The sequence below is a fragment of the Nomascus leucogenys genome, chromosome X (genome assembly GCF_006542625.1).
Source record: "Nomascus leucogenys isolate Asia chromosome X, Asia_NLE_v1, whole genome shotgun sequence".
Classification (NCBI taxonomy): domain Eukaryota; kingdom Metazoa; phylum Chordata; class Mammalia; order Primates; family Hylobatidae; genus Nomascus; species Nomascus leucogenys.
In genome coordinates this window covers 119,616,782-119,633,117 of record NC_044406.1, presented here as the reverse complement: position 1 = coordinate 119,633,117, position 16,336 = coordinate 119,616,782, and the positions used below count along the sequence as shown (strand labels likewise).

Below are 16,336 nucleotides of genomic sequence, written 5' to 3'. Positions count from 1 at the left end.
TAATATATAGGGTTTGCTAAACTTATCGGACCAAAGGACAGTTATTTTTCTAAGAAGTATTCATAGGACAAAATGTTACATGGAACTTGCTTTTGAAAATATGATTCCTCACCCCCCAACCCAAACCAAGCGAGACTCATTCTGGTTTCTGTCTTCTAAAATGATATCCTTTTCATTAAGATGAATCTGGTCCCAATCCAAAGTGCAATGATAACTGACAGTGGTGTCTAGTATAATTGCAGCAGTGATGGAGGTGGGGCAGGTAAATGCAAGAGTGGCAGAAATTAATCTCCAGTCAGAAATTAATCTGACCTCAGACTAATGCTGGGGCAGGAGAGAGAGATACATGAGAGTGCCAGAATATGGTAGATATGCTAGATGCCAGGGCAAGGTGAAGGCATCCAGGTGGGAGGTGAAATCCAGCCAGGATACTGCTAGACAAGCTGTTTTTCTTATTAGTCCAGCCACAGAAAGTACCTTTGACAATCCCTCCATCTCTTTTCTAGCTGGATGGCCCAGAGTGGGGACCTTTTAGCACCAGAGGGGATGCCTTTTCCTAATTTGCACAATAGTGCCTTATGTTTTAGTAGTGACCTTAAGGGCGGTTATAGGAGATGGTGGAAAGACAAGAGTGTCTATTTGGTATAGGTGTAGGGAATATTAGTGATAGTTTGGAAATTTCTCCAGATAATGGCAAGGCACTCCTTTAGCAGCCCCCCTTTCCTGAGTTTCCCATTGTTCCACTTATTAAACTGACATTTGTCATGCCCTGTGTACCCGGATATCCATTCATCCTGATTACAACCTGATCTCCCACTTACCACACCATCTCAGAACATTGTCTGGCAGATTAAAATATCTCCCCAGCTCTGCTAACCCACTCTTATAACATGACCAGCTCCTCCTTCCCCCTTTTATCCCTTTATCTATAAGTACTTTTTAAAACAAGGGCTGACAGCTTTATTGTTCAGGAATAATTGTCAAAAGGCTTAGTGGACTGTACTTGCCAGTAAAAGGTTATTTGCTGGCCTGGGGTGTGTGCTCCTCAGCTGTCCTGTGTCATTCCAATTATATTGTCATATGGTGAGATTTGTGCCTGATGTCATTGTAGGCAAGGATATAGTAGAGGCAGCTCGTTTGTATGTTGCTGCTTCCCAGTTCTCCATTCGTTGAGATGCTTTTATCATTCAGACCTTTGAGACAATCCAACCTGCTTCCTTCATCTTAAAGGTGAGGAAATGGGCTCAGAAAGGGACTGTGATTTATCCCAAATCATTCTATGTGTTGGTGATGGGACCAAGATGAAATCCAGCTCCCCAGGCCTCTGGCCAAGACTCCTGAACTCATAGCTTTGGGCACTGACCTCATGGGGTGAAAGGAAAGATTATATTTCTATTTGAATGTTTTCTAACACATGAAATTTATATAGATAGCTATACCTCGCAGGAGCCAAAGGACAATAATTTTAAAATAGTTCTATAAACTTCATATCCAAGTTAATTAAATAAACTTTTATTGATTTAAGAGAAACTGGTTAATCAAGTTCATGATTCATTAATAATCAATTTAAGTTGATATGAAAATATTTGTGGTATGAGCAAGAGATGGAGGAAAAAGGATCCAGAGAACAAGAAGAATAGGGCAGAAGAAGGGGCATTTAGAGAGAAGTGTTACTTGTGTGGTGTTACACAATTTGGGAGTCATCTGTAGAGAGATGATAGTTAAAGATATGAGAATGGGTGAGATTGCTGGGGACAATCTAAACAGAAACATTACGTGGTAGATAATTAAAATATCCATTACCACTTGCTGTGTATCTTTCTTTCCTGAGTTCAAAGCCTTTCACCAATGCTATCACATTTACCATCACAGTATCCATTAGAAGCACGCAGTAATTATTGATTCCCTAAAGCACACACGAGTTAAGTGACCTGACCCAAACCATAAGTAGTGGAGATAGGGCCTAAAAGTATTGCAAAGCTCTGTGGCAGTACAACAGACTCATTTAAATAGTATATGCTTGTTCACCTTAGTCTTTGCTACTTTATGTGATAGTCCAGTTTTGCTTAATCAAGTTTTAGTTTGTAGCTATAAAGTTAGTACATGTCACTCTACAAAATTGTAAAAATATGGAAACCATAACATAAAACTCATACCATAATCCTGCTATTTGAGGAAAATTGCTGTTAACATTTTACTGTAGATTCCTTTTTCTACGCATTTTAATACCTTTTTATAATTACAAAGGTATACAATATTGTAGCAGAGAATGTGGAAAATTCAAAAATATATTAAAAAGAACAGTAAAATCACCTGTAATTTTGATTACAGGTGATTTTGATTACATCTAGATGCTTAATGTTAGTTCATTCACCTATAATTTTACTGTTCTTTTAAATGTTTTTATTTTTATTTTTTTTGATTTTGGTCAACAGGTATATGAAAGGTACTCAACATCACTAATCATTAGGGAAATGCAAATAAAAGTCACTGTGAGATACCACCTCATACCTGGTTAGGATAACTATGATAAAAAAGACAAGAGATAACAAGTGTTGACAAGAGTATAGAGGAAGAGAAACTCTTGTATACTGTTGGTGGAAATATAAATTAGTACATCCATTATGGAAAACAGTATGGAGATTCCACAAAAAACTGAAGATAGAATTACCATATGACTCAGCAGTCGCTCTTCTGGGTATATGCCCAAAGGAAATGAAATCAGAAGGTTGAAGAGATATCTGCACTCTCATGTTCATTGAAATATTTTCACAATAGCCAAGATGTGGAAATATTGACAGACAAATGGATAAAGAAAATGTGCTGTTTGTGTGTGTATGATGGAATACTATTAATATTCAGCCTTAAGAAAGGAAGGGATCCTGCCATTTGCCACAGTATGGATGGACCTGGAGGACATTACACGAAGTGCAATAAGCCAGGCACAAATATTTTATGATCGTATTTGTATGTGGAATCTAAAATCTAAAGGTCAAATATATAGAGGTAGAGAATAAAACGGTCGTTACCAGAATTGGAGTAGTGGGGAGAAAATGGGGACATGTAGGTCAGAGGATACAAAGTAGCAAACCTGTAGGATGAAAAAGTCAAAAGATCCAATGTAAAACATAAGGACTATAGTTAATAATAGTGTATTGTACTTAGGACTTGTGCTGAATGAGTAGATTATATCTATTCTTGCCTCAGAGAAAGAAGGTAACTATGTGAGATGATAGAGATGTTAATTTGTTCCACCATAGGAATCATTTTACTATATATATATATATCGTAACAGCATACTGTATAACTTACATGTACACGATAAAATTTATTTTAAAAAGGAAAATCTGGCTGGGTACGGTAGCTCATGCCTGTAATCTCAGCACTTTGGGAGGCTGAGGTGGGCGGATCGCTTGAGCTCAGGAGTGCGAGAGCAGCCTGGACAACATGTAAGACCTCATCTCTACAAAAATAATTTAAAAAATTAGTCAGGTGTAGGAACTCATGCTTGTAGTACCAGGTATTCAGGAAGCTGAAACAAGAGGATCACTTCAGCCCAGAAAGTTGAGGCTGCAGTGAGCCATGATCGTGCCTCTGCTCTCCAGCCTGGGTGACAGAACAGGACCCTGTCTCAACAAAGAAAAGAGAAGAAAAGAGAAGAGAAGAGAAAAAGAACATCTGGAATATCCACCAAAATTAAAAGGAAAAGTAAAACTACCTGTAGCTACTCCATCAAGTAATAATTACTGTTAACATTCTGATATATTTCCTTTTAGTATTTTTTCCTATGCATTCACAAAGGAAAATGTTTTATTAAAATGTGATTATGCTGTATATATAGTTCTATATTTGCTATTTTCACTTAATATTGCATCATGAGTATTTCACCATATCATTATATATAGTTAAAAACATTATCTTGAATGGTTGCATAGAATTCACTTGTGTGGATATACCATAATTTCTTATGGATGCACTATAGTTTATTTCTTATTTTCACTAGCAGTATATAAGAGGACCCGTGTCACTACATTCTCATTGTCATTGTATTTTAACTTCTTCTGTCTCTGCCAATTTGCTAGAAGAATGATGAAATCTCATCGTTTGAACTTTCATTTCTTTGCTAATGAGATTGAACTTTTTTTTGGAACAACTCGGTTTTTGACATGTGGCTTTCAATGCCTACTGAATGCACAACTTCTAGTCAAAACCACATATACATGTTTAGGACTCATGGCTCCAGTTGTGACAGAACAATGATTGCCTTGCTAATATGTTTTATATAGCACTGGGCTCAGTGCCACAGCCGCTATATAAATCATAAGCTCCTTGACAACCAGGCCCATATCTCAATCATTTCTGCATCCCCCATAACCCCCAGCCTATTGCCTAACACAGAGTAAGCTTTAATAAGTATTTGTTAAATGGATATGGAGGTGGAGCTTTTGTGAGGGTCAATGTTAAGTTACTGAAATAGCTTTTGAAATCTCTTCATGTGAAAAAAGAATCCCTGGAGTCAAAATTTAAAACCATTGCTCAGGCCTCAACCTATCATCTCATATGACCAGGAACAATGAAAAAACAGATCTTTCCGTAAAAGGGGACTTCTTTTTGCCAAAGGATCCTTTTTCTAGCCATGGTATCAAATCCACAAACACAGCACCATTATGATAGAGGAGAGTCAAAAGTAAAACTACTAGAAATGAGCAAATGGCCACAAAGGAAAATGAATGGATGAGAAGAAATATGGGGGAAAAAAGAAAAAAATATGCAATCTAGAGCTATTTTTCCTTCACTTTTCTACTTGGTAAATAGAGCACGAAAGCTGCAAAGACTAGTGGAAAAGTTTTTGGATAAGGAAACTGAGGCTTAAAGAGGTGAACTGACTTGTCTAAGGTGATGTAGCTTCTATAAGAGCATAGCTAGGACTGAGAGGAGTGTCTTTTTCAATGAGATCCTATTTCTATCCCCTACACCTCACAGCAGTGAATCAAAGCAGTTTGGATTTCTCCATTCTCCTTGCCAGCTCTATACTTTAAATATCTATCTCTTCTTGCACTTCTTATACTCTCTTCTCGCACTTCTTACACTCTACTACAATTATTTGTTTTCATTTTTGCCTCCCTCAATAGATTCTGTTCTTCAAGGGCAGGAACTGAGTCCTGATCTCTATAACTTCAATATCTAGCATAATGCTTGATTCATCTAGATGCTTAATGTTAGTTCATGAAAGACATCATGTTAATTACCAAAGCTGCGTTGTTATGTTTTGGCATTCAAACCTGAGCATCTGGAAATCTTTCTAGTTGAATAAATTTGCGAAGTATATAATAACTCCCAATAATTTCTGCTAATTGTTAGGGTTTTGCCATAAGTAAGGCTGTACTTGGAGAAGAGAGAAATGACTACTGTAGAGAAATGACCACAGGCTAGGGAAGAGGAATATGAGGGAAACAGAGCAGATTAGGGAAAACTGAGGAGACCAGAGGAGGGAGATACTGGATAGATGAAGAAGATGTTATGGGAAATTAGCCATTAGTGTTAACCATGTGCTTTTGTGGTACGTGTTCTCATATGCATACATATCTCACAGTAATTCTTTGTGTAGTATCACACCCACTTTACAGATGGGACAACTGAGACATGTTAACCGACTTGCCCAGAGTCACACAGTTAGGAAGTGGCAGAGATGAAATCGAAATTCATGTCTGTCTAATTTCAAAACCTGTATTTTTCCTTGTGTCTAATACTCCATGCTGCCTCTCACTGGCATTGAAAGGAATAAAACAGAAGAAAGCTTTTTTTTTTTTTTTTTTTTTTTTTAGAATTTAAAAATTGCACGTCAAATTAACTAAATATTAATGATATACCATGTCTTCTTTTGAAACTTTCCCCTAAATTTCCTTGATAGTTCTTTAGCCTACTTTATTTATGTAACATTACCTGTGAAGTACTCTACCAGATAGGGTCAAGGAGAAGTTATAGGTGGCAATGGTACTAATGAAAGAGAACAGCAGTATTTGAAAGCACCAAAGTTATACATACATTATCTTGCCTCATCATCGAGGGGATAAAATGCCAGCTTGTGTGCTGCTGTTGGAAGCCTGGCCACCTTCAGTTCACCTCCTGCACTTTTGCCACTCTCTTGGCTTTATTGAACTTCCCACAAGCTCCATGATTCCCACTTCAGCATGCTGCTTATCTTGTGATTGGCAAAATTCCTATTTTTTAGTTTCCCACAAGCAATTGGCAGCTCATTAGAAATGATTAGTTGCTTTCCAGGATTTTAAAAGTTTAGAATGTATTTAGTTCCCCAAGAATGAGGAAATCTTGACTGGATCTTCAAAGAATCCCATTTTAGCTGCGTGTTTTCAAAAGTAAAGTTAATATCCATAGCAGTTTATTGCACCTAGTTGTCTAAACAATGTTCCAGATCCAATAAAGATTTTCTAATTATTCCCATCCTCCTTTCTGGAGGCAGCCTGGCACCAGCTTTGAGAGGAGGCAGGAAGATGGGTCTGTCTCACCCCTCTACCCCTCAAAGGCCTTACGAAGTTACAAATTCCACGTATTCTGGAGAGGAACTCAGACTGAATAAAATATTTGCCTTAATGCATTTTATCATTATTCTACAAGAATCTAAAGCTTTCTTAGAAAAGTTTGCAAAATACAGTTAGGTTGACCATGTGAGATCTAAGACCTGGAAGGGATATATATAAGCCGTTTAATTTATCCCTCTGCTTAGGTACATCAATACCTAAATCATAAATGAGCTATGGTTTTTTTTTTTTTTTTTGAGACGGAGTCTCGCTGTGTCGCCCAGGCTGGAGTGCAGTGGCGCAATCTCGGCTCACTGCAAGCTCCGCCTCCCGGGTTCACGCCATTCTCCTGAGTCAGCCTCTCCTAGTAGCTGGGACTACAGGCGCCTGCCACCACGCCTGGCTAATTTTTTTGTATTTTTAGTAGAGACGGGGTTTCACCGTGGTCTCGATCTCCTGACCTCGTGATCCGCCCACCTCGGCCTCCCAAAGTGCTGGGATTACAAGCGTGAGCCACCGTGCCCGGCCTGAGCGATGGTTTTTATCCATTTGAAAATATTTCTAAATGCAGGTATTTTGTGTCTTCTTAGTCAGTAGTATGTTCTGGTGTTTAAGTCTCTGGCATAGTCAAGAAGTTCACCCTAATGTTTGAATTCTTTTCTAGCTGTGCTTTTATGCCCAATTGATATGAGCAATTTAGAAGTCCTAGGGAGATGCATGACGTTGAAATTTCCTGAAAAGTACTCAGAGTTGGATTACAGTAGAAACAATGAAGAATCGTGCCAGCCTGCAGAGATGTGAGCAGAATAGGAAAATGTATAGCTGGTTTTGTCATGGATTTGCATGCAAATAAGGATGAAGCAGTCTATGGGAGGGGGTAGAGAAAGTAGAACTTATACTAATGCCATTGGAAATGAATCAGTAGAGAAGAAAATTTTTAGGGCAATAATGTGAAATAATTGGAAGAGATAGGGTCCACTTCAGAGAGATTTGAGGGGATAGATTTTAAATAGAAAGAACAAGATTGATTGTATAACCCATGCAATCTACACTATAAAGAATATATTAGGAAGTAGGGAAGGGAAATAGATACAGGAAAATACTGACTGGTTTATCAGGAGGGTAAGATGGTGGTATAGTATCTAGAGAGCTAAGTAATCCACTGATTTTGAAGCACAAGTAAAGAACAACTCTGGTGATAGTGTAATTGGAATGATGTGCCTTTATAAGGCCTTGGCACAATGAGAAGTTACATTTGAGAAGTATCCATTTTGAGTGGGTATTCATGTAGGCCAGGATAAAGATTTTCCTAGAGAACAGCTGAATATAAATAAGTAAATCTTTGAGAAGTAAGTTTTGGAATAGTTCATTTAGACAAATGAAAGTTCATGTTTATTATTATTATTTGTTTGTTTGTTTTGGAGACGGAGTCTTGCTCTGTCACCCAGGCTGAAGTGCAGTGGCACGATCTCAGCTCACTGCACCTCCACCTCCCAGGTTCAAGCAATTCTCCTGCCTCAGCCTCCCGAGTAGCTGGGACGATAGGCGCCGGCCACCACGCCTAGCTAATTTTTTTGTGTGTGTTTTTAGTAGAGACGGGGTATCTCTACCCCGTGGTAGCCAGGATGATCTTGATCTCCTGACCTTGTGATCCACCCGCCTCAGCCTCCCAAATTGCTGGGATTACAGGGGTGAGCCACCGGAAAGTTCATGTTTAATCCTGAATATGATCACTGTTTCACTTCTAATTGGAGATTCTGCCTAAGGAAAGAAGTTAGAGTAGGTAACAACTATTGTCACCCAGAGTACATTCTTGGGACCCTAAGTGGAGAAGTTGCCATTAATGAGGAAGGGTGAACTCACCAAATAGATATGACTTGTACATACTTAAAATTGCATGATCTTTCTGATAGTTATGAAATGGAGCTTGCATGATTCTGAGCCCACTGCCTCAGCTAGCATTCCTTTGTACTGGTGTTGGAAGTTTCTGACCAAGACTGGCAGCCTTGGTAGCAAGGATTACCAAGTAAATACTATTTCTGTGTTTGATAGTGATATTAGCTATTGATCTTCACCTCCCTCAGAAATTTGGCAGTAGTGATCTCTTCTCATTCATCATGATACTTCCCAGGCTTTGGAGATTCTGGTAATTGTGTGAAGTTCTGAACCTTTACTCTTCAAAATATTTTACCAGTGACTGTAGAGAAGCTAATGAGAAACCTGTGAATTTGCTGGGTTTGAACAGTAAAGTTTGAATTTTCTTTTTCATCTTAAACTGTAAGGAAGAGCTCAGCTAGCTTTATTTACAAAAAAAAAAAATACCCAAAAAACAAACAAAAAAATACCCCACAAAGTCAGATCATAAAGACGAACATATCTAATGAACAGAATCTTAGTATCTTGGGCCTTAAAGTTATAATCTCATGGCTTAAAGTGAAGGTTATTGATTTCATCCATCATAATATTTTGCATAATAATCCAGACTTTAAATGAAAGAAATAGAGAATTAGGTAAGTTCTGATCAGTGAACTACTGATTAGGTAACAGTTTCTTTAAACCCAGAAGATGGCTGTAGTTCAACTCATTAAACATTAGCACTCAGGCAGTTTCCTTGGAGTCAGAGGGATCCAGAGATGAGTCAGCCATAATCTCTGCCCTCAAAGGACTTCTTGTCTGATACGAAGGAGAAGCCGAATAATAATCTAAAGTGGAATATGTTGAATGTGGTTAAGAGAGGTAAAGACAGCCCTCTGGAATTTAGGCTTGGTAGAGATTACAGTTGAGTTGGAGCAGGGAGATCAGGTGAGGACTGGACCAAAGGATCGGGTGACAGTTAAGTGAGTCCTGTCTCCAGCAAGGATCAGGCAGGCTGGGCACAGGAAATGAGATTTTTCTGTTACTTTTTTACCAGATGGAAAAGATTTGAAAGTGGTTGAAGGGAAGCTTACCAAAAAAAAAAAAAAAAAAAAAAAAAGGAGGCGGATGAAATAGAAATGGTTACCTCTTCAGCTGAATACTGATATTATGGTGAATTATGGACACATTATTGTTACACCTTGGCAGGTCAGTACGGGTGGACCTCCATAGTCTATAAAATTTGCATTTGAATTTCAGAGTTCTTACTAGAATCGATCAGGAAGTTATTATAGCATTATGGAACTTCAGTGAACTCATTTAATCTGTTGTCCAGCCTAGTTTGTTATAACTAGGTGAGAATACGTTTTATTTTTAAAACATCTTTAGTTAATTAGCCGGGCGTGTTGGCGGGCGCCTGTAGTCCCAGCTACTGGGGAGGCTGAGGCAGGAGAATGGCGTGAACCCAGGAGGCGGAGCTTGCAGTAAGCCGAGGTAGCGCCACTGCACTCCAGCCTGGGGGACAGAGCGAGACTCTGTCTCAAAAAAAAAAAAAAAAAAACTTTAGTTTTCCTTAGTAATCTGTTCAAGCATTTGCTGTCTGTTTAACCAAACTCTTGTAAAGGGTATTTTATCTTGTTCTGTCGTCAGTACAGATGGAGATCAGCCAAGTGTATAATATCCTGCAAGACTTATTAAATGTTTCCCCCGTTTTATCTAGGCTTACATAGTCTCACTGTCATTGCCTGTACTCACAACCCCCTTACTCTCCATTGCTTTGATGATCTTTCTTTTTCTCTAAACCTCTATATTCTATGCATCTTTCCTTATTCCCTTCCTCCTAGACATATTTAGAGAGTGGGTCAGCCACTGTGCTAAGTGCTGCAACATATCAGCCCTCCTTCTCCCACAACACTGATTTGTACCTTGCTGGTACTGTGCTTATGTGACTGCATGGCCCTTATAGAGACTATATACCATAAAGGAAGGGTGTGCCTTTGAACCATCTGCTTTTAATGACTTTCATGAAAAAAAAAATTCATCAGTGTCATTAGAAATGCTAGATTTGTTGTCTATTTCCAATTGATTTCAGTTTCCTATGGGAATGTGACCAGCATTGATATTCTTGCAGTCTATCAGCATGCATGCTTCAGTGCTGCTTTTGTTTGGTATGGCCACTTCAGTTGGTTTATGTGAAGATTGTGTATCTCCTAGTTCATCTTCCAGTCCATTACCCTTCTCTATCTGTGTGCTCTATGGGATGAATACCATAGAACGTTTTAGGAAGCAGGGCTATGATGGATTTATTTTAAGGTAAAAAATTATTTCTCTGTTTTTTCCTTGAACCACTCCCCCAACTCCAATCTCTTTTCTCAATCCCACTGTATATTTCTTTACCCCCCAAAACAAGCATAGAGTCAGTAACCATAAAGTGTCATTTGTCTGTGATTTAGGTTTGAGTCTGAACTAATTTTGAATTCTTGGCTGTAATGGATGCTTTCATAATAATTATTGGCAGCACCTCTTTCCACTTTAGTTTTTATTAATACTGACTGATCTTGTATACGAAATATGAAAAATATTTCCCTTTCCTCTGTCACTTCATGTATTTGAAATGACATCCCTTCTCTCTTCCTTCATTGAAGTGGCAGCATTGATTTTCTTTTGTTAATCTCTACTTCTGTTTTAAGAAACAACAATCAGACACACATCCCTGCAAATAGCTGTTCCTTTGTCTCTTCTAAATAGTATTTTTAATACAAATTTATTTTCTTATGGTCAACTTCTCTTGTACATTAATAGAAGCAGGCACCAGTTCTCTTGTACGTTAATAGAAGCAGGAACCAGAGAAATAACTCAAAACATTAGTCATGATTCTGACTCCCACCCAACAAGTCAGGCACTCTGCATTGCACTTATTTTCTGTAAATGGGCAAAACCCTGAGGATTAACTAGTTCTAGTTTGGAAAACAGTTCATTCATATGTCTGAGCATGACTTATGAAAAATTTCCTGTTTGTAGATATGTGTGTGTGCTCACTGTTGTAAAAGATCTTTCTTTCAAATCTGAAAGCCCTGAGCTGGAGAGCTGTCATGGAAAAAAGGCAATAGAAAAGTCTCCTAAAATTGTTCCAATTTAAGCCAACTTGCTCCATTTATAAAACTATTATATAGGCAGTCGAATGTCTGCTTTCAGCAAGTGCATGCGCAGTGGGACCTGAAATTGAGAGCATGTGAAATCCGCAATTCATATGATAAGATATTCTTCCTGAATAATGAAAATTGCGATAGGGAAACAAACCTTCAAACAGGAATCAGCTTTTTAAGCATTTTTTTTTAAAGATATCTGTGCCCATTATGAAGTAAGAGAGCATAAAATGTACCTTTTGGCGAGAGAAATAAAAATACTCCTTACTACAGATGGCAAACTGTAGACAAATGCCCTGTATGTGGTATCACGTGTAATTATATCATTTCATCGTGAAACATTTTATGAGTTTGCCTTGCTGGATGTCTGTTGCCTTTATCTTGTCTCATATGCATATACTCAGTTATATGTATGTATACATATAATTTGATTGGATAAATCCATCTAAATTAACTACTCTTGGCTTTTTCTTTGCCATGTGGTTGGAGGGGTCACATATTTGATATTTCAAAATAAAGAACATTTAAGGTATCAGTGGAAAAAACTTAGGAAAAAAATCTGTTATCTGTTAGTTCTTATAAGGAGAAGGTAATGGAAGATTCAGAGTGAATTCTATGAGCAAAGCTGGTTTAGGTGATGAAGTTTCAATTGATACAACTATATCAAAGCTTGTGGTAGCAAATCTTAGAATTCTTTGTCTATAACTTACAGGCACAAAGACAATATAGTATGCATTTATTAGTACTGATTAAACTACAAATATAAGCTATTCTGGTGGCAGTTAGAAAGCACAACGTAAAGAAAATAAAAGGAACTACTTTTTTTTAGGATTTCAGAAGGAAGGCAGTTTTACAGAACTGAGTGAATTCTGCCTTTTCATGTTGGATATCGTTCTGGTTCTCATCCAGACTAGTTCAAAAGTTCAGTATAATAAATTTATGATGACTGTGAAACCAAACTATTTCTTCAGGTCTTTGGAGAGAAATATGGAAAGAGTAGTGGGGAATACTAATATGTACTTTCATTAGCTATGTCATGTATAAAGGAGGTAAATATTAGAGTATTCGTCATTCACTTCAGAAGGATGCCATTAGAAAATGAAACTGGCAAGAAGTCTTCAGCAGCTCCCAAAAGAAAAGTTATGTTTTCGAGGTCCAGTGTAACATTGGAGTGGGAGGAGGATTATTTCCATATGTGTCAGGGTTAGTTTGTATTTGAAGTTATTTAAAAAGAAAGAAGTTGAACCTCATTAATTCAGTATTCTGTTAATTTGTAAACAAGATTGCCCGAGGGAGCTTTTAAACTGCTTAAAAGAGCAAACTTTTCAAACACTTTAGAGGTAGTGCCTGGTATACTAATTTCAAACAGTTATTTGCATGTGAGGCAAACATCCTTGCTGGGCAACATTTTGTTCATTTCACTCTAGCTATGGTATGCACAGTAATCCTTTCCTAAGTCTGAATACCCTTAATCAAAATTATAGCCTAGGCAGACTTGCATCTATGTACTTCTTTCCCACCATCATCTCAAGAATTTTGGATAGAGATTTATACAAATCTCTATTCACTCCAAGTTTTGAATTTGGGAGCATTATCAAGGTACCCCAAATCAAACACCTGGATGGAAGATTGGTCAATGAAAAAATGTCTCGTAATATTTTATTTGTAACATGGAAAAGTGAATTTACAAGGATCTCATTAAAACTGTGGGAGAGGAAGACCCTGGAAAGTTTGTAATCAGCGGATTAAGTGAAAGTTAATTGTACAGCATCCTTTAGTGCTCATTTACCAAACACAATTGATATTCTTTTTACTTAATGTGCTGTTTCTGTTGTTTTATTTTGATGAGCATTAACAAATATTTCTAAGAGTTCTCTTAGGGTCACTTGTAACCACAGTCTCCTAAATTCTAGGGAATGTGGCATTGTTCAGCTCAAGAGAAAATTCTGAGGGAGCCCAAGGCCTTAGGTACTTATGTTTAGCTACTGGGACTCACTTTGATCCCAGAACACTGGGACCTTTTTCTGAGTGTCTGAGAAGTAGACTTTCTCTTTCTAGTTGTATTCTATTATTCTTGCTCGAAGGCTAAACTTTTCCTAAACTCCCCTCATCTTTGATGAAAGAAAAGCTTTCACTCAAACCCCCATTTTCTGTCCTCAGCCAGCCACATTGTTACCTCAAGCCTAATTCTCATTATTTTGAGTCAGCAGGACTCAACCAGTTTGCAGCTACGCACTCTCCATACTTTATTTTACACTTTTGTCTGATTCCTCACAGTTTTCAGCTCCTTTCAAGCCAGACTTCCCCTTTCATTTCATCTGATCTATTTTAAGTGTCATTTGTGCTTCTCCTGACCAACACCTTATCTATTCCAAATTAGCATATATAAGAAATCTGTTTGTCTAAACTTGGAAGGTAGCTTCCTACTCCCACCAAGGAGGACTGTGAAGGGTGTGCAAAAAGGGAAGTTTGTATTTCTGTTCCTTCCGCTGTTACCTACAACCTCCCTGTCTTCTGAACTGGGACCCTCAGGCTTTGGCCCTGGATTAGGTATTTTTTCTATAGCTCCCACCAGCTGAGGACCACTGAGTTATTTACTCTTTATCTACAGTGAAGATATTTTTGAACTAAACATGGTAGGGGCATGTGGTCTAAAAATGGAACCAAATATTAAAAATGAGAATTTTTCCTTATATGCTGTTATTCTTGTAACTCAACTATATCTTTACTCCACTTTCTAGAATCTCCACTGTAGGTAACAGCAGAGGGTGAGGGGATGTGTGAAGAGTGACAGTGTTTTGTGAAACAAGTCTTGCCTCCCTTAGAATGTGAAGAATAAGTTCTGGTTTATTCTTTTCTTTTCTTTTCTTTACCTTTCTTCTTTTTTTCTGGAAAGCAAAATGGATTTACCAAATAAGGTTTCACAAATAACTGTACTCAGTCTCCCATTGATCTAGGGCCCCTATACAAACAGCCCTGGAGTTGTATGGCTGGCGACCTCCTCATGCTTTTTCTTATGAAGAATAAGTACAATCTACCTCACTAGGGAGTGTACAGTCATGTGTTTCCAGCTTTGTTAAAGTGTGACTGAATGTGTATGTTTAAAGTGTACAGTGTGATCATTTGATATACATTGTGAAATGATGATCACAATCAAGCTAATTAACACAACAATCACCTCACCTAGTTACCGTTTGTGTGTGTGTGGTGGGAACACTTAAGATCTACTCTCTTAGCAAATTTCAAGTATACAGTTTTATTAACTTAGTTTCCATTCTGTACATTAGATCCCCAGAACTTATTCATCTTATAACTAAAAGTTTGTACCCTTTGACCAGCTATTCCTCATTCCTCCTGTCTCACACCTCCCTTTCTCCTTTCACCGAGTCATTTTGTGAAGGCTCTACTGGTCATTGTTAACTTGTCCTTCCTCACAGGTTTATTTTGCTAGCCATATTCTCTCTTTCAGAAGACATGTTGATTACTCTTTTCACTTTCTGGTGATGATTGTCTTCTGTGAAATCTATTATGTAAGACTTTATCTCTTGCTAAAAGGATGTATAAGCTAAGGAAAGATTCCTGGCAACAGCTATTTAATAAAGAACAGGGAAAAAGTACAACGAAATGTATTAAAAATGACTTTGTGGAAGAAATTTTTTTGCATCACGAAATGCATAGTTACATAGTTGCCATGGAAACTTTCCAGATTTTTAAATTATTGTCTAGATTCATGAGAGGTAACCATTTGTATGGTTATCTATTGCTGCATAACGCATCACCCCAGAACTCATTGCTTAAAACAACAATAATAATTTATTATCTCTCATGGTCTCTGTGGGTTATGAATTTGGGAATGGCTAGGTTGGATGATTCCTGCTGGAGGTCTCTAATGGGGTCGTGCATTAGGCCATTCTTGCATTGCTATAAAGAAATATCTAAGACTGGGCAATTTATAAAGAAAAGAGGTTTGATTGGCTCATGGTTCTACTGGCTGTACAGGAAGCGCGGTTCTGGGATCTGCTTCTGGTGAGGGCCTCAGGCTGCTTCCAATAATGGCAGAAGGTAAAGGGGGAACAATTGCATCACATGGCAAAAGTGGGAACAAAAGAGAGGTAGAGGTGTCAGGCTCTTTTAAACAACCATATCTCACCTGAACTGAGTGGGAACTCACTTATAACCAAGGAGATGGTGCTAAACCATTCATGAGGGATCTGTCCCCATGACCCAGTCGCCTCCCACCAGGCCCCACCTCCAACATTGGGAATAGAATTTCAACATGAGATTTGGGAGAGGACACACTTCCAAACCACATCAGGTTGCATTTTAATGTTGGCTGGGGCTGCAGTCATCTGAAGGCTTGTCTGGGGCTGGAAGACCTGTTTCCTAGTGACTCAATAACACGGCTGGCAAGTTGGAACTGACTGTAGGTGATGAGACTCAGTTCCTCTCCTTGGGGCTTCTACATAGGTCTTCTGTAACATCCTTATAGCCTGGCAACTGATTTTTCCCAGAACAAGCAATCCAAGAGACCAAGATGGAAGCTACAATGTCTTTTTTGGCCTATGCTTGGAAGTCACACATCATCACTACTGCTGTGTTCTATTGGTCATGCAGGGCCAAGCCTGATTCATTGTGGGAGGAGACTATCCAAGGTCAAGAATACCAGAAGGTGTGCATCATTGGGGACCATCTTGGAAGCTGGCTATCACACCATCCATATGAATGAGGAAAAAAACTTTCTGAATATCTAATAATAATAATAATAACAGCAACAATAACAGAAGCTCCTACTTTTCT

General features: G+C 38.2%; 1 protein-coding gene across 3 annotated transcripts in view; it reads left to right on the top strand.

The window, feature by feature from the left end:
- The window catches only part of GPC3 (glypican 3), a 467,577-nt gene that overhangs the window by 127,000 nt on the left and 324,241 nt on the right, over positions 1-16,336 (top strand). The gene's annotated exons all lie outside the window — the stretch shown is intronic.